This window comes from Rhinoderma darwinii, chromosome 1 (assembly GCF_050947455.1).
Source record: "Rhinoderma darwinii isolate aRhiDar2 chromosome 1, aRhiDar2.hap1, whole genome shotgun sequence".
NCBI lineage: Eukaryota > Metazoa > Chordata > Amphibia > Anura > Rhinodermatidae > Rhinoderma > Rhinoderma darwinii.
Window position 1 is genome coordinate 239,042,488 of NC_134687.1, and position 26,183 is coordinate 239,068,670.

At 42.9% G+C, this 26,183-nt stretch overlaps 1 protein-coding gene across 1 annotated transcript in view; it reads left to right on the forward strand.

Moving 5' to 3' along the window:
* The window catches only part of MAST3 (microtubule associated serine/threonine kinase 3), a 311,223-nt gene that overhangs the window by 161,107 nt on the left and 123,933 nt on the right, over positions 1 to 26,183 (forward strand). The gene's annotated exons all lie outside the window — the stretch shown is intronic.

Sequence of the window (26,183 nt, forward strand, 5' to 3'; positions counted from 1 at the left end):
CCTGCGTTTTCAGACCGATGTGTTAGAAACTCCTAAAATGCGGCGATCGCAAAAGATTGGCGCGTTTAAGGGGTTAATTGCCAAAATCAGCGGCAAAGGACCACTGGCCTGCAAGAGTGGAGTGTCGGAGACCGCTGACCTCCCGATGCACAATGTCACCGATAGTGTGCACAGGCAATGACTTAATAACCATGCGTCCTCGTGCGGGAAGTAACCTCCCACGACGACGTATAGTTACTGACTCGAGCTGGTAGGTGTTAATAGGGCATCCCTAAGATCAGCCAATCTGTGTGGGGTAAATAAAGTAAGCGGCGAATTGCACCAGGGGCCCCGGACATTAATACATTTCTCTACGCATTCCTTATTCCTATATACCAATCTAGCATATGGCAACATGGAGTTGACCAGAGATCTCCATTGAGAAAGCGTGGGAGGCCTTGGGCCCATCCATCTGAGCGCCACAGACTTAAGAGCCATAAATAGCACTTCCCTTATATATTCTAGTATGGTTAGACCATAGGTCTTCTGAAATAATCCAAAATAAGCATAGTAAAGGTGTTGTAGGTATTGGAAACTGAAGAATATCATTAAGCAGCGCTACTACATCAGACCATAACGATTGAATCCATGGACGCATCCAAATCGTATGCCAAAAGTCCGACCCAGGAGCTCTACATCTGTTGCACTCAGTGGTAGGGCACCTACCCATTTCATGGAGCCTTACTGGGGTCAAATACCTTGGGTAAATAATGAAAAGCTGTTTCATCCTATTCTTGTCGGCTGGGGATACTAATAAATGTGTAACAGATCCTTCCAAGTCTCAGTCTATTTCGGGTATGAGCTTTTCCATTTATCCTCCACCACCAGCGCAGCTGCCGCCAGTTTCGATTGAATGAGGAAGTGGTATATAGCAGAGATGAGTCTCCTAGGCCCTTGTGATTTGACAATCCCAATAAGAGGAGAATTAGATGTTGAAGGGTATTGAGAATGTAGGGTGTGTGTAATCTGCAAAAATTTATATTATGACTCCCTAGGGATATCAAAGTCTGCCTGCAGTTGTGTAAATGTCTTCACACTACCATCCGAAAATAAATCCCCAACACAATTCACCCCATGTCCTATCCAGAATTGTGGGTTCAAGTAGGCAGTCATATGCACCAGAGAGGGGTTATGGCACAAGGGCTGTTCAGTAATAATGCTGGTGAATACGAGCAGTTTCTTAGTAGCAAGCCACACTTGTGCAGCTATTCTGTGAAGTGGAAGAAACCTCTTCCGAGAAGTAGGTGTACCCTCAAGAATAGGCCATAAATTGGGCATATCCATATAAATGGAGACAAAGGGCACTCCTGTCTTGTCCTTCTTGCCAACTGAAGATATGGGGAAAGTAGTCCATTAATCTAAACTTGGGCCCTTGGGGATTTATATAATGTAGAAATCCAGCGAATAAACTGGGGACCAAACCCAAATCAGTTCAAAACTGCTGCTAGATAAGGCCATTCGATGGAATCTAACACCTTGGCTGCATCTAGCGCAGCCATAGCCCAATCCGTTTGTAAGGCTAATCCAACTTGCAGCACTAATCTGGGCCCAGCGAATATTGTCTGATGTAGACTTCCCAAGCATAAATCCTGATTGATCAGTGTGTGTGTAAGTTTTAGTATAACCGCATTCAATCTATTTGCCCAAATTTTAGTAAGTACTTTTATAGTCTATGTTTAAAAGTGAAATGGGCCTATATGATCCGCAGTCCAATGGATCTTTATCTGGCTTCAGCAAAATTTACAATAGTGGCATCATTCAGTGATTCAGGTAGAGATCCCTGAGCGTGCAAGCAAAGAAACATTGTATGTAAAATGGGAGTCAGGAGATCTGCATATTTAGGCTGGGTTCACACGACCTATTTTCAGGCGTAAACGAGGCGTATTATGCCTCGTTTTACGCCTGAAAATAGGGCTACAATACGTCGGCAAACATCTGGCCATTCATTTGAATGGGTTTGCCGACGTACTGTGCAGACAACCTGTAATTTACGCGTCGTCGCTTGACAGCTATCAAACGACGACGCGTAAATGGACTGCCTCGGCAAAGAAGTGCAGGACACTTATTTGCCACGTAATTTGAGCTGTTCTTCATTGAACTCAATGAAGCACAGCTCAAGATTTACGAGCGTCTCAGACGGCTCGCAAAATGCGAGGAGGAGCATTTACGTGTGAAACGAGGCAGCTGTTAACAGTCTGTCTTTTCACACGTAAATGCCTCTCATCGTGTGAACATACCCTAACAATAAACCTCAGGCGGTATCCCATCTGAGCCAGGCGATTTGCCCTTCGCTAAATCTTTTAGGCGCTCGCGCAACTTCATCTCGTGCAATGTCGGCCTCAAGAGATATTCTATCAGAGTGGGAAAAGTAACCTCATCCAGGTAGGAATAAAGTTCTTATGTGCCATTTTGCACCCTTGAGGTGTATAGATATCCATAACCATGGTAATGTCGCGTATACGTAACAATATTGCTCCAAGATACGCTGCCGAAAAATTAGCAGCCTGATGTACTAGGAACAGTGATGCCGGAGGAGGAAGATATAGTCCTATAAGAAGGTATGAGACATTATTTATAAATGCATGTATGAAGATAAAACAGCCATCAGCATCAATTTGAACAGTGTCTACCTCCCACGTAAGGGATTTGTGTATAAGTATGGATACCCCACAACAATAGGACGAATAACAGGAATGTCTGGACCATTGTACCCATGGTCTATTTAACACACGTATTGTATCTGGAATCAAATGTGTCTCTTGAAAACACTGTATATGTGGGGAGTATTTTCGTACCTGCGCAAATAACATAGCTCTTTTCTTAGCTGAACCCATGCCCCTGACATTCCATGACCTAACATTAATCATAACCATGTGACCTGTAACACATTCGGTCCGTAGAAGGAGCATTTCCTATAAGCAAGGTTTTACAGGGCGAGATCGCCATCAGAAGTTTATCCGTGACTTCCTCATCTGAAGAACCTGAACTTACTCTGAAGGAAGTCCCAGCGGTGCCTGATCTATCAGTTCCACGTGTGCGTTGAGGCATTGGAGAGCGCCCGTCATCTTGTGCATCTCCTCGAGCAAATTCCTGCAGTTTCTCGGTTGCAGTTTGACCACAAACTTCTGTCAAAGCTGTTAGGCCTCATGCACACGACCGTAGCCATGTGCACTGCCATGATTGTCACCCGCAAGCCTCCTGTAAATTGCGGCCCGTGCGCATGGCCGCGGCCATTATTTCCTATGAGCCTGGACCGCAGAACACGGCCATAATAAAGCATGCCCGTTCTTTCTGCGGTCCGGGCTCCTGGGCCATGCACGGACCGTGGAAACCACGGTTGTGTGCATGGCCCCATAGGGATGAATGTGGCCGCAATTCTCCCGTGGCTTTTCGGGGGAATTGCGGCTGCAAAAGCACGTTCGTGTGCATGGGGCCTAAGGGCTTGTTTTTTGCAGGGCGGGTTGTAGTTTTTATTCGTACTATTTTGGGGTACATGCAACTTTTTCATAACCTCTTGTTTTGGAGGGGTGATGACGAAAAAAAAAAATTTTTTACTGTGTCCACCGTGCTGGAAAAATTTGATATTTTTATAGTTTGGGTAGTTATGGACGCGGCGATACCAAATATGTACATTTTTTTTTTTAATGTATTCATTTTTTTCCCCTATAATAACACTTCTTATGGGGAAAAAGGCGGTTATTTATTTAAATTTGAAACTTTTATTTTTTTACAACACTTTTTTTTAACTTGAAGGCATGAAGCCCTGATCTCTATTCTAATACACTGCACTACCTACATAGTTCAATGTATTAGAGCTGTCAGTCATTCACTGACAGCAAGCCTATTAGACTCATCCTATAAGATGGGTGGGGCCTAATAGACTAACATACTAGGAAGACCAGGAGGCCATTGTCAGGTCTCCAGTTGCCATAGCAACCATCGGCACCTCCACACTTTTTTTTATTTTTTTTTGAGGAGGGAGCGCTTTTGATTGCTGCATCTAAGGGGTTAACCGGACAGATAGGAGGTTACGGTCCGGGCCTTTACAGCAGGGTGTCAGCTGTGACAAACCGCTGCCACCCGCAGCTGATGGTGCAGACTCTGTTTCTGAGCCTGCGTCATCTTCCTGGCCCTGACAGCAAGCCTCCTGGCGGGGCCTAAAAGCTACCGTACTTAGCAGACCAGGAGGCCATTGTTAGGCCTCCGGTTGCCATGGCAACCATGCAACCGCGTTGCAGGGGTGCCGACCAGCTAGAAACCACCTAGATGCAGCGATCGCTTTTGATTGCTGCATCAAAGGGCTTAATCGGCCAGATCGGAGGCTAGCTCCGGTCCTGGCCATTACAGCAGGGTGTCCAGCTATAATATACATAGAACACCTGCTGGTGATGGCGCTGGCTCAACTTCTGAGCCAACTCCATCACGTACAGTTACGTGGGGAAGCGCTAACACACTAGTGTCCATGACATAACTGCACGTGTTTGAGATTAAAGGGGTTATGTGGGGACCAACAATTATTAGCAGTGTACTCCCTGCAGTATGTGAGTGCACTTACTAATATACATTCTTTTCCCCTGTCGCGCTGATTCTAAGATTTTTATAGCGCTGCCAGGGGTTGAAGTCTAGTTTCACAGCCTTATTTGATGATCCGACTCTTCATGTGACAGACCCCGTTAGCGGGGCTGGTAACATCCTATCGTCATCAAAAAAGGCTGTGCAACTAGACTTCCGGTGCCCTGGAATGTATATTAGCGAGTGTACTAACACACTGCAGTGAGTACACTGCTAATGCTTTTTGGTCCCTACATAATCCCTTTAAGCAATTGAGAAAATAAAAATGGCTATTGCACCAGAGCTCTCTTCTTTTATACGCTGTAAGACCCCCTAATCATCTTCTACAAGGAATAATTCTGTGAAGAAACGCGTAGGATCTTTTTAGGGGCAGCAAATTTAGCAGACCTCACAACTTTCATATATTTGACTTGTTTTATTTAGCTTTCTATTCTTATCTCTTAGAATTTCTTTTGTTATTCCGAGAGCAGCAATATCGCCATATATTTATGAACCGGGTCAGACCGAGACTTAGTTTAGACAATGTTTTCACTATTCTCTGTATTATGAATTTTGTTTATTTGTTGGGCTTAGATATTTTATTTTTGGAAACAATGAAAATTCTATTTTGAATACCCAGTAGTGTTTACAGTGAATCTACTTTCATCAGTAGTACATTGTACAGCTAGGACAATGTGCAAATGGTTTTACTTTTAGCTTAGTTTACATAACCGAGTGGTGGATTTGACGTTCATAACCGTTTCCTCCCTGGAGATAAATAATGGTTATTGATCAAGCAGCAGATGGTTTGAACTTTCATAAGACATCCCCTTACTCTTTGTCCTCTCTTTTTAAACATCTGGCAACAAAATGACATGGCTGCTAAAGCCTTTGGTGTTACTGGTGCGCTGACTTGTGTTTTTAAAAAAAAAGAGAAAAGGGGGGGGGCAGTATTTCTTTTTTAAATATAATTTCAACATCCTCTTTTAACATCTTCCATGCTAGCAGACTTTCTTCAAGCATTTTAATCTGTTTCTAATTGTTTACTTTCGAAACAGTCATTTGACAAATAAAATATTGTATTTCTGTTAGTGAACAGACCATTGCAGTAAATTGAATCGTTTAAGACCGGGTTTACAGAAGTAGCAAAATAGCAAGGAAATGACTATCTTGGATTATCATGGGAAGACGAAAATCCTATGACCTCATTCAGCAACTGTTAAAAAGATTCACTCAGAAAGCTGTAGGAATTTGATGGACCACCTACACAGTAACCCTTACAGTCCGGTTACCAGAACTACACTGTCCTGTATTAAGAGTGCTATGAGGATCACCCACTAAATTCTAGTATCTTTCAAACCATGGAACTCTCAAAACTGCATCCCAATGTTCTTATGAGTAGAATTATATTTAATGATATACGGAGTGCTCAGATTCCTGCTCCCAAGAACACAGGTTTAGCTTATACTTAAAATTGAAACCTGAAAAAAAATTTTTAAAAGGGTTTACCAGGACTTTGATATTGCTGGCCTTTCCTTTTCATAGCCCATCAAAATATCAGTGGGGTCAGACTCCCAGCACCCCCACCGATCAGATGAGTAAAGGGGCCACGGTGCTCAGCGCCACGTCCTCGTCCTTATTTACCAGGCACAGCACCGTATATTTTGTAATGGCTGTGCCTGGTTTTGCAGCTCAGTCCTAGTCCAGTGAATAGGACTAAGCTGCAATACCGGTGACAGCCACTACCAAATGTACGACGCTGTGCCTTGTAAATGATGGGTACGAGGGTCGTGTCAGTCGGCGGATAGGTGGGGTGTCTGGATTCGGACCACACCAATCTGATATTGATGTCCTATGATAAGGATAGGCCATCATTATTTAAAGTACCGGAAAACCCCTTTAATATCTTCTAAACAGGGATGTTTTTCTTTTAGCCTAATTCTTTATTACTGAGAGGTTCTAATGTCTGTCAGGTGCAGTTGGTGAATTGAAGCCACGTGGTCTTCATGACAGCACCGTACCTGTCAAAAATCCAAACGAAGTGTTGTCATCAGAATCCCTCTCCAGGTTTTGTGCCTGTAAGGCCTCGTTTGCTGTTAAGTGCCTTTTGTGCATGCAAAACGCCGCGTTTTTTGCGTGCGCAAAACGCACACGTTCGTGTAAACCAGGCCTAACTGCAAGCAATTGAATCTCAGCATAGACAGATCCTCTCAAAACAACCATATTATTTGTAATCCAATCTGTTTGCTTTAAACTGCAGACATTTGGGCTACAAGTCTTCTCTTGGGGAATGGAAGGTGTGAGTGATTTGGTGTTCCCATTTAAGGAAGGTTTCAGGACTTTTTTCAATGCCTACCAAAGCAGTTATTTGTACATGCATTCTTACCATCCCTACACTACCATAGACCGTTCTAATATCACTGCACAACTACATGGACCACTGAGGCAGGACTTGATGTGCAAGTGATCCTGCAATGCACACTGCAAGCCCCGCCCCCTAAATGACGGCTCTAGCGGTCTTTTCATCAGCCACTAGAGGCATCACTCTAGCAGAGAGTGGCGCTTGAGACTGCCGCGTCGGGGAATCCGTTAAGTTTAAAATGCCCCTCATTGGACGCAGATACAATCGAATATTATGGCAGAGTACTAAACTAGCCACTCCCTGCTCTGCCATTCGCTTCTCCTGGTGCGGACTCTCCGGCCAGAGCGTTGCCGATTTCTCTTGCTGGATATTACGCTCCTAGAAGGAGCCCCTGATCTAGGTCAGGGGATTCCACTGCTAGAGGGAGCCCCAATGGTGCTATCTAAAAGGGAAAAAAAATTTGTCAAAAAAAGTCATTATTTTATGTCAAATTGTTTATTGCCCACACATTACATAAAGACAAAAAACCTACACGTTAGGTATCTACATGACCGTAATAACCTGAGGAATTAATTTAACATTTAATTAGCGCGAAAAATGAATGGAATAAACAAAATAGAACATGCCAAGAATCGCTTTTTCCTATATTCACATTACAAAAAAAATAATTTGGCTTACACAGTAAAAAAAAAAAACTACAATTTCTCCCGCATAAAACAAGGCCTCATACAGCCACGTCCATGTAAAAAGAAAAAAGTTATGGCTGCTGAAAAGCAGAGCGGAAAAACAGAAAAATGTTGCTGGTCATTAGGCCTTTTCAGGCTTGGTTATTAAGGGGATGAGATCTTTTATTATTCAGTAGGAACATTTGTTTACTTCCAGCAGATAACATTTTGTCCATGGTCGTGTGATGGACACAGGTGCACTGCTCGTTAGACACAACTCAGATACACTTAGGCCTTATTCACACGGACGTGTCCGTATTGCGCGTGCAAAAAATGCTGCGTTTTGCGCGCGCAAAAGGTCCGTGTGGCATCAGCATATGGTGCGCGGCTGCGTGATTTTCGCGCAGCCGGCATCATTATGACACTCTGGTTTTATGTTTACAAACAGAAAAGAACGTGGTGCCTTTTTGTTTTCATTAATTTATTTTTACTACTTTAGTGCGCATCACGGGCGGCACCCGGAAGTGCTTCTGTGTGCGATTTGCACGCACCCATTGACTTCAATGGGTGCGTGCTGCGCGATACACAGCCAAATCTAGGACATGTCGTGGGTTTTACGCAGCGCACATACGCTGCGTGAAATTCACTGACAGTCTGAACGGCCCCATTCATTAACATAGGGCCGTGCGACGCGCGTAGTACGGACGTATAACACGTTCGTGTGAAAAAGGCCTTACTGTAACGAAACATGCACTTGTATGTCCATCACATGACCATGGACAAAAATGTAACCACAAAGTAAACCATAAGGGTATGTTCACACGTGCACGTCCGTTACGGCTGAAATTACGGAGCTGTTTTCAGGAGACAACAGCTCCTGAATTTCTGACGTAATGCATGTGCAGGCGTTTTTCGCATCATCCATTACGGACGTAATTGGAGCTATTTTTCGATGGAGTCAATGGAAAACTGCTCCAATTACGTCTCAAGAAGCGACATGCACTTCTTTGACGCGAGCGTCTTTTGACAGAGGCGCGTAAAAAAAAAATTACCGTCTGCACAGTACATCGTAAAACAGATGTTTGCCGACGCTTTCAAGCAGTATTTTCGGAGGTAATTCCAGGTGTAAAACGCCTGAATTACGTCTGCAAATAGTGCGTGTTAACATACCCTAAATGTTCCTACTGAATAACAAGCAGAGATCTTGAAATCTGTGAGGAATTAACCCCTTCAGGACCAGCCCCATTTTTTTCAAATCTGACATGTCACTTTATGTGGAAATAACGCTGGAATGCTTTTACATATCAAAGCAATTGTGAGATTGTTTTCTCGTGACATTTTGGACTTTATGTTAGTGCAGAGTTTCCCAACCTTTTCAGGCTCCAGGCACCCCTTGGAAGAATTTTTTTTTCCTCAGGGCACCCCTACCAAAAATTGTTTACAAAAAGACAAAAATTGCTAAAAACAATAACTCAACAGAAAATCTGCCTCAAATTCCTTTGGGAATTTTGTGGCAGATTTTGAATTGACAGCATTGTTTGACGCTTTTTTCGTCACGTTTTTGCCCACATTTTTTTAAGCCGTTGAAGCTAATACAAAAACCGCAAGCAAAAAAGCACTCCAAATAAGCGCAGCAGATTTTTTCTGCCCCCTATTAATTTCAATAGGAGGCCAGAGGCGGAAACCACTCAGACAATTTGCTCCCCACTCACGGTAAAATGACCATCAGAGACAGTGTGCTTACTCCTGGGGAAGGAATAAATTGGGTATAATGGGAGAGAACTACAACTCCCAGTACATGCAGACTGTTATGTAATATCAGAGGACATTACAGAGAGGAGTATAAGAGGAGAGACCTACGACTGCCAGCATTCCCCTGGCTCCAGTTCTCACACAATTTCTGAAAAACCATGTAAGAAATACTTACCCTTCCCAGGTCCCTGCAGCGCCGGCTCCTCTCCCTCCGTCAGGCTCTTCTAGTGGGAAGTGGTGTGCGGTACTTGTAGCAGACGTGCGTGTGTCACATCTTCAGGTTTTTTTTTGTTTTTTTGTTTTTTGCAGTGGTTGAGCGGAGTGCTATGGCACACCTGGACGGTTCTCACGGCACCCCGTTATCACTGTTAGCGCAAAAATTTTGTGGCTGAATACATTGCTTATTTGTGAAAAACACCAACATTTTTAGAAAATGTGCAAAAATGATGTGTTTTTTTTTTTTTTTCAATTTAAAGAGGCTCTGTCACCAGATTTTGCAACCCCTATCTGCTATTGCAGCAGATCGGCACTGCAATGTAGATTACAGTAACGTTTTTATTTTTAAAAAACTAGCATTTTTGGCCAAGTTATGACCATTTTCGTATTTATGCAAATGAGGCTTGCAAAAGTACAACTGGGCGTGTTGAAAAGTAAAAGTACAACTGGGCGTGTATTATGTGCGTACATCGGGGCGTGTTTACTACTTTTACTAGCTGGGCATTCTGATGAGAAGTATCATCCACTTCTCTTCAGAACGCCCAGCTTCTGGCAGTGCAGATCTGTGACGTCACTCACAGGTCCTGCATCGTGTCGGCACCAGAGGCTACAGTTGATTCTGCAGCAGCATCCGCATTTGTAGGTAAGTAGCTACATCGACTTACCTGCAAACGCCGATGCTGCTGCAGAATCATCTGTAGCCTCTGGTGCCGATGTGTCCTCGCTCGTCTGACACGATGCAGGACCTGTGAGTGACGTCACAGATCTGCACTGCCAGAAGCTGGGCGTTGTGAAGAGAAGTGGATGATACTTCTCGTCAGAAAGCCCAGCTAGTAAAAGTAGTAAAAACGCCCCGATGTACGCACATAATACACGCCCAGTTGTACTTTTGCAAGCCTCATTTGCATAAATACGAAAATGGTCATAACTTGGCCAAAAATGCTTGTTTTTTAAAAATAAAAACGTTACTGTAATCTTCATTGCAGCGCCTATCTGCTGCAATAGCAGATAGGGGTTGCAAAATCTGGTGACAGAGTCTCTTTAAATGTATCTGCTTGTAAAACATAGTAATGCCACACAAAATAGCTACTATTTCACATATCCCATATACCTACTTTAGATTGGCATCGTTTTTTGAGCGTCCTTTTATTTTTCTAGGACGTTACAAGGCTTAGAACTTTAGCAGCTATTACAGCGAGATTACGCTTTGCTCTGCAGTAAGTACCACAGAAACGTTAACGAAGTGTCGGGATTGTGAATAGGCATCGCGTCCTGGCTGGAAGGAATGTCTATTCACTGTCTAAACACTTCAGTAACGTTAATGTGTCAGTAAAAGACAGCACAGCGTGAACAACGCAGTGTCACTATGCGCAGAGTAAATGAATGGAGAGAAATGTATGACGCTGATTGGTCACTGATTGGTCAGCGTCATACACTCCTCTGTACAACGCCCAGTTGGTCTAAAGTAAGAACACGCTCACTTGGGCATTAAGAAACTAATTGGCATAAAGCTAAAATCGCTCCTAACGTGGTAAAATAGATTGTTTTTCTAAATAAAAAGCACTGCTGTCACCTACATTACAGCGCCCATCTCCTTATATAGGAGATAGGGAACTTATAATGTGGTGACAGTCTTTAACCCTTCAGGCGTTTCACAGGAATGAAAGCAATGTAGAGGTGAAATGTACAAATTTCATATTTTTTTTGCCAAAATTTATTTTAATACATTTGTTTTTTTTCTGTAACACAGAAGATTTTACTGGAGAAATGCAACTCAATATTGCCCAGATTCTGCAGTTTTTAGAAATATCGCACATGTGGCCCTAGTGCACTACTGGACTGAAACACCGTCCTCCGAAGCAAAGGAGCACCTAGAGGATTTTGGGGCTTTTTTTTTTTTTTTTTAGAATATATTTTAGGCACCATGTCTGGCTTGAAGCAGTCTTCTGGTGCCAAAATTGACCCCATTTTGGAGACTACACCCCTCAATGAATGTATCTAGGGGTATAGTTAGCATTTTGACCCCACAGTTTTTTTGCTAAATATTATTTGAATTGGTCTGTAAAAATATATTTTTCTGAAAAAACATAGAATTTTCCCATTTTTGCAAGGAATAAAGGAGAAAAAGCACCCCAACATTTGTAAAGCAATTTCTGCTGATCACGCAATACCCTACATGTTGTAATAAACTGCTGTTTGGACCCACGGCAGGGCTCAGAAGGGAATGAGCGTCATTTTGGAGTTCAGATTTTGCTGGAATGATTTTCGGTGGCATGTCCTGCCATAATGCGGGTAACTGTCGTCGGCCGTGCCCGCAATCACGGACCGTGATTTCGGCTACGGCCGTGTGCAGGGGGCCTTATTGCTTCTCATCAGCAGGAATTTCCCTAGGTCAGGAAATGTGATAGCAGCACATTTCATAGTATACACTCAGGGACAGGGCAAGTGATGGAAGCTTTTTAGAAACTTCTCCCTTGAAGAAATTTTCAGCCTGTAAGGCTGGGTTCCCACAGTCCAGATTTGTTGCAGATTTTGCATGTAATTTTTGGAACGAAATCTAAACAGAAGAAATGTATAAAGAAATGCCTTAAAGGTCTGCTCTCCCTGATCCGGTTTTGGTTTTGGCTTACACAATGCTGGCAAAATCTGCAATGTGGGAACGCAGCCTAAACCTAGTTATTCTGTCCGCTCCAAACCACATTTTATTTACCCATCTTTAGGTTTGACTTGCCCTTTTGGAATCCACAGTAATAGCAAAAACCTTACATGCATTGTGTGTTATCACTGTTTTTTACTGTTGTGAAATAAGTAATGTTCCACTGAGATGAAAGGGCAGTGGCTTTGCCGTTGCTAGCGTCAACCAATGTTGTTTTTATTGGAGTTGCATGCCAGTGGGTGTTCTATGAATACGCTGTGGAAACAGGAAGTCTTTATAGAAACCACGACAAATTGTCAGTACCGAGCATGGTCACGTGTCTACAATGAGGTTTTTCCAAATTTATAGAACGTGGCATATTCTGTAACCCAGATGTGTGGCAAATAAGAATCGCTACAAACACAACAATGAGTAATGAAACATTTATTTCCCTTTATAATAAAATCTATACACACATTACTTCCTCATTGCCAGTGCTTCTAATAAGGGACTTTCATATATTTTGGAATACTTAGCTTCACAAAAAATCAGATCCTTGCTTTTTCTTTAACCCCTTCAGGACGCAGCCACTTTTGGACCATATGACTCGGCCTCATTTTACAAATCTGACGTGTCACTTTATGTGGTAATAACTCTGGAATGCTTTTACCTATCCAAGCGATCCTGAGATTGTTTTCTCGTGACATATTGTACTTTAAGTTAGTGAAAAAATTTGGTTGATATATTCAATATTTTTGTGTGAAAAACACCAAAATTTTGAGGAAATTTGCAAAAAATTAGCATTTTCTAAATTCAAATGTATCTGCTTGTAAGACCGATGGTAATACTACACAAAATAGTTACTAGCTGACATTTTCCATATGTCTACTTTAGATTGGCATCGTTTTTTGAACATCCTTTTATTTTTTTAGGACGTTACAAGGCTTATAAGTTTAGCAGCAATTTCTCACATTTTCAAGAAAATTTCAAAAGCCTATTTTTTTTTTAGGGACCAGTTCAGTTCTGAAGTGCCTTTGAGGGCCTTATATATTAGGAACCCCCACAAATCACCCCATTTTAAAAACTGCACCCCGTACAGTACTCAAAACAGCATTTAGAAAGTTTCTTAACCCTTTATGCGTTTCACAGGAATTAAAGCAAAGTGGAAGGGAAATTTGCAAATGTCATTTATTTTTGCAGAAATTCCATTTTAATCCATTTTTCCTGTAATACTGAAGGTTTTACCAGAGAAACACAACTGAATATTTATTGCCCTGATTATGAAATTTTTTGAAATATCCCACATGTGGCCCTAGTGTGCTACTGGACTGAAATACCGGCCTCAGAAGCAAAGGAGCACCTAGAGGATTTTTGGGCCTTCCTTTTCTTAAATTATATTTCAGGCACCATGTCAGGTTAGAAGAGGTCTTGTGGTGCCGAAACAAAGGAAACCCCACAAAAGTGACTCCATTTGGGAAACTTTACCATTTGAGGAATTCATCTAGGGGTGTAGTGAGCATTTTGACCCCACAGGTGTTTCATAGATTTCATTAGAATTGGGCAGTGAAAATGAAAAATTACATTATTTTCCAATAAGATGTAGCTTTATCTCCAAAATTTTTATTTTTTTCAACAAATAAATGATGAAAAGCACCCCAACATTTGTAAAGCAACTTCTCCAGAGTACGAAAATACCCAACATGTGGTCATAAACGGCTGTTTGGGGAAGCGGCAGGACTCCGAAGGGAAGGCACGCCATTTAGCTTTTGAAGTACAGATTTTGCTGGTTTGATTTCTCGGCACCATGTCGCATTTGTAAAGCTCCTAAGGTACCAGTACAGTGGAAACTCCCCAAAAGTGTCTCCATTTGGGAAACTACACGGAGTACATCAGGGCATATGTAAGCTGGGCGGAGTACATCAGGGCATATGTAAGCTGGGCGGAGTACATCAGGGCATATGTAAGCTGGGCGGAGTACATCAGGGCATATGTAAGCTGGGCGGAGTACATCAGGGTAGGGATGCACGGTGCATCGAAACTTCGATACTGTTTCGATACTGTGCATCCCTAAACGGTTCGATACCGCTATTTCCTGTATTTCGATACTGAGCTGCGCAGCCGCACAGCTCAGTATAGTAATACATAAATGTATGGGAGCGCGGCTGCGGCTGTGTAATTCAGCCACAGCCCCGCTACTGAGTCATGATAAGTTCGCGGGGTCAGGATGATGCGATGCGGCCGGCGCTGCACTAATGAGCGGCGGCACTGAAGACCGAACATGGCGGGCGCACTACAAAACACCCCCATGTTCTGTCTCCAGTGCCTGAACTGCCGCTCATTAGTGCAGCGCCGGCCGCACCTCCTCATGCTGACCGCGCACGCACTTCCTGTCAGAAGCGGGGCAATGGCTGTATTACACAGCCGCAGCCCCACTCTATAACGGCGGAGATCAGAGAAACCTCTCATCTCCGCCGTTATTCCCCTGAATGCTGCGATCACAGCTGACCGCCGCATTCAGGGGGTAAATGAGAAGGGGGGATGCCCCTGGATTGCGTCACAGGGAATTCCTGTGACGCGATCGAGGGCCATACCATATATGGGCAGACAGCTCCGGGTCTATTGACGGACCCCAGGGCTGTCTTACCATATTTCATGTTGTTAGGACATACCCAAGTATGTCCTAACAACTGCCTGTGTGCTATCTGTCCACAGGCTAATGTACTGGCACATATCTGATATATGTCAGTACATTAAAGTTTAAAAACAAAGTATTGTTAAATGTAAAAAAAATACACATTCACCTTTTTTACAATAAACATTAAAATAAGTCTCAATACATAAAATATACACATTCAGTAATGGCGCGGACAACAATTTTTTTTGCATCATTTATGATGTGTACGCTGTAAAAAATGAAATAAAAACGGCTTTCATTCACTTATTAATGTGAGGTACGATGAATTTACATGTTCCTCACATTAATAGTAATTAACCCCATCATGTACCTCACACATTAACCCATTATGACTGAGAAACATGATGGGATTACTATTAATGTGAGGCGCGTTCAAAATTCATCACACGTCGCGCCTCACATCAGAAAATGGAAGAATTTTTTTTTTTATTACTGTTGGCAAAAGTATCAATCGCAATACTAAACGAAGTATCGGTATCGAAGTCCAAATTCTGGTATCGTGACATCCCTACATCAGGGCATATGTAAGCTGGGCGGAGTACATCAGGGCATATGTAAACTGGGCGGAGTACATCAGGGCATATGTAAGCTGGGCGGAGTACATCAGGGCATATGTAAGCTGGGCGGAGTGCATCAGGTCATAATAGGATGATGTAATAATGGGGAGAATGAATAATCCATGGATTGCTGTGGTACGCTTTAAAACCAATCCTTTATACACAGGCCGGGTTTATTGGGTATTATACAAAATATCTGCGCTCCAGTATTGCCTTATATGTGACTTCTTCACTAGCCCTATAAGCCGCACAAGGCCCTAAAGTTTCCTCATCTCCGCTGCATCTACAGGGTCCACCTGTGGGGTCCAGCAAATGATGATGTGGGGTATTTAGTGAAATTCTACTGGACCTAAAAATGAGTCTGGGCGGTCATTTAGCATCATTGCGTTTTGAGTCATAACGTTTATTTTTCCGTTGACGAAGCTGTGTGAGGGCGCGTTTTGTTGTGGAACGAGCTGTAATTTTTATTGGTTCCATTTTGGTGTACATGCGATTTTTTTTTTTTTTTTTTTTTTTTTTTTTTTTTTTTTTATAGTGTTCACCGTGCAGTATAAACAACATGTTAACTTTATTCTGCGGGGCGATACGATTACAGCGACACCAAATTTATATAGTGTTTTTTACATTTCACAACGTTCCCAGAATAAAAATACTCTTTTTTTCTAAAAAAAAAACATGTTTTAGTGTCGCCATTTTCTGACAGCCATAACTGTCCATTTTGCGTTACTTGCAACTTTTTGATCACTTTTTATTACATTTTTTTTGAGACAAGATGACCAAAAAATAAAATGCTGTCATTATTTTTTATTAAAAATGTTTACTGTGTTCACCATGCGGTAAAAATAATGTGATCTTTTTATAGATCAGGCCGTTCCGAACGCGGCGATACCTATTATATATATATAGTTTTTTTTTCATATTTTCATTTTTTTTCTAATAATAAAGGAGTTGATCAGGGAAACGGGGCGACTTTTATTTATTTATTTTTCTTTCACATTTTTTTTTACATTTTGTACTTTTACACTGACCTGGGGACTTGAAGATCTGGTCTTCTGATCCCCGGTACGATGCACTGCACTACTTATGTAGTGCAGTGTATTGTAATTGTCATTCTTCAACTGACAGCGTATTAGGTTCTGCCTAGTAACGGCTCCCTGGTTGCCATAGCAACAATCGCCACCCGCGATCCCTCCCTCTGTCAACCACTTCAATGCGGCGGATGTCATTGAAAGCCGCATTGAAGGGGTTAAATGGCTGCGATCGACTGTAACAGCCATTGCAGCGGCATGTCAGCTGTGTATAACTGTGTATAACAGCTGACAGCCGCTGAAGATAAAGCGCGCACAGCTCCTATGCTCACTTTATCTGCAGGGCGTAACTGTACGCCCGTCTGCGGGAACTCACTTGGTTTCCGGGCGTACAGTTATGCCCAATAGCGGGAAGGGGTTATAGGGCACTTATGTGGTGCCTCGATCTCCTATATAAGAAGATCAGCGCTGTAATGTAAGTGACAGTAATGCTTTTTATTTAGAAAAACGATCTATTTTAAACCACTTTATGAGCGATATTTTGCTTTATGCTAATGAGTTTCTTAATGCCGAAGTGGGCGTGTTTTACTTTAGACCAAGTGGGCGTTATACAGAGGAGTGTATGACGCTGACCAATCAGCATCATACACTTCTCTCCATTCATTTACACTGCACTAGCGATATAGTTATATCACTATGTGCAGCCACATACGCAAACACTAACATTACTACAGTGTCCTGATAATGAATATACATCACTACTAGCCTGGACATGTTTATTCAGAATCCTGACCACTTCTGAATCTTTTCTGTGAGATTCCAGCAAGGCAAACGTAATCTCGTTTGAAATGACAGGTTACATCGTAATCTCGCGAGATTACCTTTGCCTTGCTGTAAATCTCACAGAGACGCTACAGACATGTCAGGATTCTGAATAAACATTACGTCCAGGCTGGTAGTGATGTACATTATACATATATATAGGAGATAGGGCACTTATAATGTGGTGACAGAGCCTCTTTAAGGCCCCAAGCGCACACACTTATTTTTGCGTCCCCAATTCACCCGCAAAAATGCGGGTGAATTGCGGCCCTATTCATTTCAATGGGCCCATGCACACGACCGTAGTTTCCACGGTCCATGCATAGCCCAGGAGCCTGGACCGTGAAAAGAACGGACATGTCTTATTGAGGCTGTGTTTTGTGATCCAGGCTCATAGAAATTAATGAGCGATTTGCGGGTGACACTCCGGCCGTCCGAGCCGCAAATCACAGCGATGCACGCCACTACGGTCGTGTGCATGAGGCCTAAGTGTGCTGATATTGTTACTATCTCTCTACTTTTGCATAAATATCCAGTGCTTTAGTTGTGACCAGCAATTGTAATATTGGATTACCCACTTGTAAGCAGTTGTGCGTTGCATTTGAGCGAAAGCTGTAGCAGATGGTAAGCCCCTTAAAGTAGTTTGACATTGTTCAGTGATCGTTAAAGAAACACTCTATCAAATATTTTTTTTTGCCTATGTAGTGCAGCATAAGCAGTGCAGAGAGGCTCTTGTGTATACCTGTTTTAGATGATGTGCCATTTGTGGTGTATCTGCCATCTTGGTTCGTTCTTCCCCCTCTGATTATGGTTGCCCTAATGCAGCCTACATTTCCTATGGTACTTCTGGCTTTGCAGAGTGGGCGGAGTCTCATCACGCTGCACTTGCTCTGCTCTGAGTCCCCTCTAAGTGTAGCAAGTTCTAGATCAGTGGCTTAGAACTTTTGTACACACACTGAGAGACTGCAGTGTATTTTTATGTGATACAACTTCACACTGCTCTCCCTGCTTGTGATATAGTTAGTACGGTTGAAAAAAGACATATATCCATCAAGTTCAACCAAGGGATGGGAGAAAGGGAAGCGATGAAGCAAATATCTTTGTCTCTGTCAGTTTTTTCACAGGAGGCAGTGAGGAGCAGCATCTCATAGAAATACCCTGGAAACTCTGCAAACCACACACACACCGATAGTATAGACCAGGGGTCTCAAACTCGGCTGGGTAAGTGGGCCACATATAGAAAAAATGTGAAGTTGACGGGCAGCATTACTTTCAAATTTGATACATTACAAAATTATTGTTAATTAGTTATTTGAACTACTATAACACTAGTTAGCAGCGTTTGGCAGACACACAAATGTCAAAGTTAGGCAGCTCCTTTTTTAGATCGTGCCACAGAGCCTTCTGTAGATACTACCACAGTGCCCTCTGTAGATGCTACCACAGTGCCCTCTGTAGATGCTACCACAGTGCCCTCTGTAGATGCTACCACAGTGCCCTCTGTAGATGCTACCACAGTGCCCTCTGTAGATGCTACCACAGTGCCCTCTGTAGATGCTACCACAGTGCCCTCTGTAGATGCTACCACAGTGCCCTCTGTAGATGCTACCACAGTGCCCTCTGTAGATGCTACCACAGTGCCCTCTGTAGATGCTACCACAGTGCCCTCTGTAGATGCTACCACAGTGCCCTCTGTAGATGCTACCACAGTGCCCTCTGTAGATGCTACCACAGTGCCCTCTGTAGATGCTACCACAGTGCCCTCTGTAGATGCTACCACAGTGCCCTCTGTAGATGCTACCACAGTGCCCTCTGTAGATGCTACCACAGTGCCCTCTGTAGATGCTACCACAGTGCCCTCTGTAGATGCTACCACAGTGCCCTCTGTAGATGCTACCACAGTGCCCTCTGTAGATGCTACCACAGTGCCCTCTGTAGATGCTACCACAGTGCCCTCTGTAGATGCTACCACAGTGCCCTCTGTAGATGCTACCACAGTGCCCTCTGTAGATGCTACCACAGTGCCCTCTGTAGATGCTACCACAGAGCCCTCTGTAGATGCTACCACAGAGCCCTCTGTAGATGCTACCACAGTGCCCTCTGTAGATGCTACCACAGTGCCCTCTGTAGATGCTACCACAGTGCCCTCTGTAGATGCTACCACAGTGCCCTCTGTGGAGGCTTGGGACTCTGCTCTGGCGTCTCCATTCATGGACAGCGATGTCAGGGATTACACAGAGTACCGGAGTAGAGCCGATACTAGCGGCTCTGTGTCCCGCGGGCCGCAGATGACCGCCTCAGGGGCCGCATGCGGGCCGCGTGCTTGAGACCCCTGGTATAGACAGTTGGTGTCAGTTTTTTTTTGTTTTTTTTTATACTGCTTTTAATCATTGTATGGACTCTTCTATTAGGCCCCATGCACACGACCGTAAAAACGCCCGTAATTACGAGCCCATAGACTTCTATTGGCCACGAGTACCTTCCCGTATTCTTACGGGAAGGTGCCCGTGCCGTTGAAAAATATAGAACGTTTCCAAAACGCCAATCCCCATGTGGTCTTTCGTGGATGGGCTCGGAGGGGGCTGACCTGTATTAGTCAGATAATTAACATGCTAACTCGCCGTCCCAGTTCATTTAATGAACTACATATTCAATTCGATTTCTTGGGCCAACACCCCTTTTACTACATGCAGGCCTGTAGCTATGCTCACAAGGTCATTAGACGGTTACAAGACCAAGACTGGGATGACTTCTTCTGTCAATTAACTCCATCTCACCAACACCGAAAGAGACTAATCACTACATACTAGAACGTTTTAAGACAGCCACTGGACTACGCTAAATCGCGATCGGGTGTATCTTATTGAGTTGACCACTTAGAACACCTCACTCATGATGATATCTTATCAGCTGTAACCACGGCCGCTAAATACCTCCCGTCAGCCATGTACTGGGAGATGTCTTTTAAAATAGCACATAGGGCTTATGTGTCCCCTTACAGGGGCTTTCTCATGGGTAACTCCTCTGACCATTCGTGTTTAAAGTGTGGAGCACCGCATGCAGACCTGTTACATTGCCTCTGGTCATGCCCAACTATTGAGTTTTGGCGTAAGATTCAATGTTTTATGTCAAATACCCTGTCCGGACACTGCCCCTCAACCCAAAAGTGGGGTCTCTTTGGGATCCTGCCACCTTCCATGCTCTATATCCCGAACCATCACTAAAACTGCTGTGCTATGTCTCTGCGGCTTCTAGGAAGGCGATTCTCCAGGTCTGGATAACGAACACCCCCCCCCCCACACACACATCGTATCTTCCTGGAAAAACTATCTTACCTTTTCCGAATAGACTGGGTGGAAACCTCCCTCCGAATAGAGCACAAAGCTGAGGGATTTTTTTAAGCTGTGGGAGAATTTTATACCTCTCTTACTGCTTCACATTAAACAAAAGCTGATTGAATGTTTTGGCTCCTCAACCTGGCACCTGGAGCATCAGTTGTCTGGTGTGATGCCAATCAGGCTATGAATCCTTAAACATCAGTGTGGAATTGTGGTACTGCGGGGGATACACGTGTCCATCCTCTTCCCCCCCCCCTCCCTCTTCTATCCTTCCCTTACCCTTTCTTTATGGTTTCCTTTATGCGTTACATGTCCTATGAACATTGATACTCGTACCGTTCTAACGAGGATCCTTTGTAATAATTTATATTACTTGTAGGATATATTTTCTGCAACATAGTGATATCCGTGTCCAGAGATGTTATTGCCATGGGGACAGGTTGTTGAATTTTTGAATATTTGTTTGTCTGTAATTGTTGGAAAATAAAAATACATACTTTAACCCCTTCAGGACTGAGCCTGTTTTGGCCTTCAGGACGAAGCCGATTTTTCAAATGTGACATGTCACTTTATGTGGTAATAACTCCGGAATGCTTTTACCTATCCAAGTGATTCTGAGATTGTTTTCTCGTGACATATTGTACTTTATGTTAGTGAAAAAATTTGGTTGATAAATTCAATATTTATTTGTAAAAAACACCAAGATTTGGAGAAAATGTGCAAAAATTAGCATTTTTCGAAATTTAAATGTATCTGCTTGTAAAACAGATGGTAATACCACACAGAATAGTTACTAGTTAACATTTCCCATATGTCTACTTTAGTTTGGCATCGTTTTTTGAACATTCTTTTATTTTTCTAGGACGTTACAAGACTTAGAACTTTAGCAGCGATTTCTCATATTTTCAAGAAAATTTCAAAAGGCGATTTTCGAAGGACCAGTTCAGTTCTGAAGTGGCTTTGAGGGCCTTATATATTAGAAAGTCCCCATAAATCACCCCATTTTGAAAACTGCACCCCTCAAAGTATTCAAAACAGCATTCAGAAAGTGTATTAACCCTTTAGGCCTTTCACAGGAATTAAAGCAAAGTAGAGGTGAAAGTTACAAATTTAAATTTTTTTTTTTTACAAAATTCATTTGTAATACATTTTTTTCTATACCACAGAAGGTTTTACCTGAGAAATGTAACTTATTATTTATTGCCCAGATTCTGCACTTTTTAGAAATACCCCACATGTGGCCCTAGTGCGCTAATTTACTGAAACACCGGCCTCGGAAGCAAAGAAGCACCTAGTGGATTATGGGGCCTCCTTTTTTTTTTTCGCATATATTTTAGGTACCATGTCAGGTTTGAAGAGGTCTTGTGGGGCCAAAACAATAAAGACCCCCCAAAAGTGACCTCATTTTGGAAACTACACCCCTCAGGGAATTTATCTAGGGGTATAGTTAGCATTTTGAACCCACAGATTTTTTGCTAAATTTATTTGAATTAGTTTGTGAAGATGAAAATCTACTTTTTTTCTGAAAAAACGTAGAAATTTTTTCAAGGAATAAAAGAGAAAAAACACCCCAACATATGTAAAGCAATTTCTCCTGATTATAGCAATACCCCATATGTGGTAATAAACTGCTGTTTGGACCCACAGCAGGACTTAGAAGGGAAGGAGCACCATTTGGCTTTTGAAATTCTGATTTTGCTGGAATAGTTTTCAGTGCCGTGTCGCGTTTGAAATGCACTGGAGGGAACAAAATAGTGGAAACCCCCGGAAAGTGACCCCATTTTGGAAACTACACTCATCAAGGAATTTTTCTAGGGGTAAAGTTAGCATTTTGACCCCACGGTTGTTTTGCTGAATTAATTGGAATTATTCTGTAAAGGTAAAAATCGACTTTTTTTCTGAAAAAAGGTAGCCATTTTTAATTTTTACAAGGAATAAAGGAGAAAAAGCACCCCAACATTTGTAAAACAATTTCTCCCGATTACGGAAATATGCCATATGTGGTAATAAACTGCTGTCTGGACCCACAGCAAGGCTTAGAAGGGAAGGAGCGCTATTTGGCTTTTGGAGCTCAAATTTAGCTGAAATGGTTTTTGGGTGCCATGTCGCATTTGCAAAGCCCCCGAGGGACCAAAACAGTGGAAACACCCCAAAAGTGGAAATTAGAACCACTTAAAGAATCTATCTAGGGATATAGTGGGCATTTAGACCCCACAAGTCTTTTGCAGGATTTATTAGAATTAGGCCGTGAAAATGAATATCGACGTTTCTTCCACTAAAATGTTGCATTTTTTCAATTTCACAAAGGATAAAGGGGGTAAAAGCTGCCCAACATTTGTAAAGCAATTTCTTCCGAGTACGGCAATACCCCACGTGTGGTCCTAAATGGTTTTTCATTAGAAAGTAATTAACCCTTTCTGGACTGATCCATTTTTTTATTTACCTTTTTAGTTTTTCCTCCCCGCGTTCCAAGAGCCACAACTTTTTTATTTTTCAGTCAATAGAGCGGTGTGAGGGCTTATTTATTGAGGGACGAGCGGTCGTTTTTTTTTTGGTACTTACAACTTTTTGAGCACTTTTTATTACATTTTTAGGTAGAGCCAAGGTGACCAAGAAAACAGCGATTTTGCCATTTTAAATACTTTTATTTTTCACGTGAGACGCTCCATGCATCACCCCCCACACTAAGACATGCTATGTCATGGTGCGCGAAGGGGTTAATGCGCAGCGCATGGTGCGGAGTGAAAATTACAATTTTCCACTCATATGCCATTTTAGTGCACTATATGTTATGCCCAGTTTGTACCACTGAAGACAAATACCTCATAAAATATTAACCGGGTTCTCCCGGGTATGGCGATGCCATATCTGTGGACATAAATTGGTGTTTAGGCACGCTGCAGGGCTCCGAATGGAGGGACGCCATTTGGCTTTTGGGGCGCAGATGTAGCTTGGTAGTTGTTCTGTTTGGGGTTTTACTGGTGTTTCAGTTTATAATGTGGGGGCATATGTTATCTGTGCAGGGTACATCAGGGTATAATAAGAGGGTATAATAATGCAGTAAATAAATAATAATCCGCAGATATGTGGCCGGTGTCGCACTGATAAATGGCACCCGATCTGATCTGCTTTTGGACACTCTGCACATTATGCATCACCATATTCTGGGAGCCAGAACTGTTTTATTTTTTCTCCACTGGAGCTGTGTGAGGGTTTATTCTTTGCGGGACAATCTGTAGGTTTTCATTGGTACCATTTTGGGGTACCAGAAATTTTTTGGATCACGTTTTATTCCATTTTTTGGCACGCAAGGTGACCAAAAACCATAAATTCTGACAATGTTTTTTATTCGTTTTTTTATGGCCTTCACCCTGGGCTATAAATGACCATTTTACTTTATTCTGCGGGTCGGTACGATTACGCCGATACCATATGTATATAATTTTTTTATGTTTTGCAGCGTTTGTGCAATAAAATCACTTATTTATAAAATAATGTTTTGTGTCACCATATTCTGAGAGCGATAACTTTTTTTATTTTTCAGTCAAGAAAGTGGTGTAAGGGCTTGTGTTTTGCGGGACGGGATGTAGTTTGTATCGTTACAATTTTGGGGTACATGCGACTTTTTGATCACTTTTTATTGTATATTTTGGGAGGGTTGGTAACCAAAAAGTTTTTCGTTTATTTTTTTCGCGGTGTTCACCGTGCGGGAAAAATAATATTACAATTTTATAGTTGGGGTCGTTACGAACGCAGTGATACCAAATATGTGTACTTTTTTTAACGTGTTCATTTTTTTCCTATAATAAAAGACTTATTATAGGAAAAAAAGCATTCTTTGTTTATGTCACTTCTAACTTTTATTTTTACACTTTTTAAAAACATATTTTTTTTTTTTTTACTTGTCCCACTAGGGGACACTTAGACTTGCAGCTCTGATCGCTGCTGGAACACATTACACTACACACGTAGTGTAATGTGTTCTAACTGTCATTGTGACGTGACTCACACTGACAGGAAGCATCGGAGGACCGGCCGGAGGCTGCTCCTCCGAGGCTTCCGTACATGGCAACCCGGAGGTCATTGTCTGGCCTCTGGTTGCCATGATAAGGATCGCCAGCCCCCGCAAATGCATGTGGGGGGCTGCCGATCCGCTGTAAACCTCTTCGATCACCAATCGACCACCGCATCGAAGGGGTTAATTGCCGATTTCAGCGGCGACAGGCCGCTGATCGGCAACGGGGAGAGCAGGGCAGACACCCTGCACAGTTAACCGCCGCTGCGGTGTAGGGCCGTGCCGCGGTTAACTGTTAAAGCACGGACGTAACTGCACGCAAAGTTACTGCTCACCTGGACGTGCATTTACGCTAAGGTGCGGGAAGGGGTTAAAAAAAAAGGAAGAAAAATATAGAACGTCCTATTTCAGGCCGTAATAACGGCACTGGTAGGCCCATAGAACCTATGGGGCTCCCGTTATTACGGGTGGCTACGTGTGTGCACCCGTAATTACAGGAGCGTTGCTAGGCGACGTCAGGGGATAGTCACTGTCCAAAGTGCTGAAAGAGTTAACTGATCAGCAGTAACTCTCAGCACCCGGGGCAGTGACTACCGCTGGAGTTAATAGTATTAAAAGTTGACTTACCCAGAACTCCTTCTTCTTCTTCTTCTTTCTCCAGTCCGGCCTCCCGGGATGACGTTTCATCCCATGTGACCGCTGCAGCCAATCACAGGCTGCAGCGGTCACATGGACTGCTGCGTCATCCAAGGAGGTCGGACTGGATGTCAATAGAGGGACGCGTCACCATGACAACGGCCGGGTAAGTATGAATTTCTTTTACTGCGGAAAGGGCTGACCCTTCTCTCTATCCTGCACTGATAGAGAGAAGGGGCTGACAATTAGTGCAGTGCAGTTTTGCAGCGAAAACGTGCCCGTAAACATGGGTGGAATACTGGTGACACCGGACCCGTATTTACAGGCACGGGTCCGTAAATACTGGTGCAATATGGGTCGAATACGTGTGACCAAGGACCCGTATTTACGAAAATACGTTGGTGTGCATGTGGCCTAGAGAGGGCAGTTGTCTGAGAGCTTCTAGGAGGATTTTGATTAGTGATGATGTCATCTTGTAGTGCACAGGAAGTCAGCCAGGAGATATGACGACCTGTCTACATAGGAGAGTCTGGTCTATTTTTGTGGTCAGACTGAGTTCACATGACCCAACTTTCCATAACGAAAGGGTTCAAAATGCATAGGTGCAACTGAGCTAGGAAGAAACAAGGCACTTCTAGAATATGGCTGGTGAGTTAGCACGATAAGTGCAAAAACAAAATTGCCAGAGTGCTTATTTAAAACTTGGTCTGACAACCTGCTTCTAGTGCATGCTCAATTTACAGGAAATCGCCATGATCGGAATTTGTATATGCCCTCGCAAAACTCAGTGCTGCAACGCTCCGAGGGAGGCGTATAGGTTTTATTGTGTTCATTCCATATGCTGAACATAGAATTGACTATTATGCAGTGCT